Below are 2,064 nucleotides of genomic sequence, written 5' to 3'. Positions count from 1 at the left end.
TAGTATGTTATATCTAGTCTCCACTCACAGCCCACTGTAACAATACATCTTCATGTATACTCCACTAACCTTTGTAAAATACTTTGGAGAGCTATGTCCCATTGTACCAGTTATTACGATTTCTTCCTGTTCCATTTATGTATTGAGTGTGAGAAGAATGGAAGTTTAAATGCTTCTTTGTATGCTGTAATTAATCTTAATTTTGTCCTAACAATTCCAATTTAAGTGAAAAGTAGGGGGTTGTAGAATATTCCTAGAATCATAATTTAAACCTGGTTCTTGTAACTTTGTAAGTAGGCTTTGTTGCGATAGTTTGGTGATTGCTACCTAACAAGATGAAAGGAAGTAATGAAAGACGGTAATAACTTTTGCCCTCTCCACGGTACCTAATTAATTTTTGCTTCGTTCCACGAGGAATATTACTAACTAAGAATGCTGATACAGATCATTACAGCTTATCTTGGATTCATAGTGGTAGGATTCACAACGTTAAAGATGTGGACTGGTACAATTTTTGAAAAGTATATGCATAATGTGACTGCCCAGTCAGTCTGTGCTGTGTTGTTAATTAAATGTCAAACTTCATTTCTGGGACTGGAGATTCATTGGGGCACAGAAAAAAGATTGATAAAATAATATTTTGTATTATGCCAAAGGTGGACATGTTTCACATTGGAAATTTCCCACATCCTTTGAAGTAACAGTTGTAAATGAAAGGCTGATAAGGCTTCTCACTGCTTGCAGAAAAAAGTAAAGGCTGTACCTTCCTTTATTTATAATCGAACTTGTTACAGTAAGTTAAATATCACTAGTGGACTTTTGGGTCCTTCTCCTTGTGACAAACCTTTTAAACTTTACATATAGAAGACAGTCCGCCCATGGTAGCTGAGTGGTCAGCGACGGAATGTCATACATAATGGCCTGGGTTCAATTCACAGCTGGGTCAGATATTTTCTCCGCTCAGGGACTAGGTGTTGTATTGTCCTTATCATCATCATTATTTCATCCTCATCGACTTGCAAGTCGCCGAAGTGGCATCGACTCGGAAGACTTGCACGAAGCGAACGCTCTACCCAACGGGAGGCCCTAGCCACATGGCATTTCCATTTTCATATAGAAGACAGAAAACGAAAACTAGACGTTGGGCTCTTACTAAGTGATTTGTGAGCCAGTTCGTTTGTAGACAGATTGTGTTTCCCCAGTATTCTGCCATTAAACTGAAGTCTGCCGTGTGCTTTTCTCATAACAGCCTATTTAATCATTCCGTTTCATACTCCCACAGAGTATTAAACGCAAGTATTTGTATGAGTTAGCAGAGTCCAACGGTGTAGTCTTAGGGTACTACTTGGACAATCTATGCACCACTGTGAAATCTCAAAATCTGACTGAATATTTGTGCAGCTTCTGGTTACCATTAATGTCATAAAGTGCTTCCAGGAGAATTGAGTTAAAAGACAGGCAACACAGATAACTTAACTAGTTTGAATACACTTGAATATGACACTATTGAACTGTGTAGTGGGTTGTTGTTGGCAGAGCAGATTGCAGCCTTCAAATTTTGGTATGTGTACGAAACATTGCTGCATCTCATACTGGAATGTTGCTGAATTAAATTTTACTGAACTGTACATGTTGAAGTTAGTGGTATCCACATCACGTTGGACTAAAACGGTCACCCTAAAGTTTTGTGAAAACCTTTACGTAATTGCAGGAACTGTGTTTCATAAGAAGCAACAAATCATATTCAGCTGTGTACATATTAATTTTGTGTACATCTAGAAGATAAAATGCCTTTAGCACCTTGCAATGATATGCATAAATTTTGTTTAGCTTCCATCCATGAAAAGCATCCTTTCCCAGCTACCTTGTAGTTCGTTGAATATCAGACTGGAGTGTTGTAACCCTGTATCATTCAGACCAACCGTGCACGTAAGTAGTTGTAGGTTGTATATATACTGATCACATGCTACCTCTCGGCTCCCCTCTGATCAGTGGAAGTCAGCTCCAGAATGTTTTGGTCTCTGCAAACATAAACTATGTAATAGTGTTCTCTGCTGTAACAAT

Source organism: Schistocerca piceifrons, chromosome 8 (assembly GCF_021461385.2).
Source record: "Schistocerca piceifrons isolate TAMUIC-IGC-003096 chromosome 8, iqSchPice1.1, whole genome shotgun sequence".
Lineage (NCBI taxonomy): Eukaryota > Metazoa > Arthropoda > Insecta > Orthoptera > Acrididae > Schistocerca > Schistocerca piceifrons.
Note: the sequence above shows the minus strand (reverse complement) of the source record.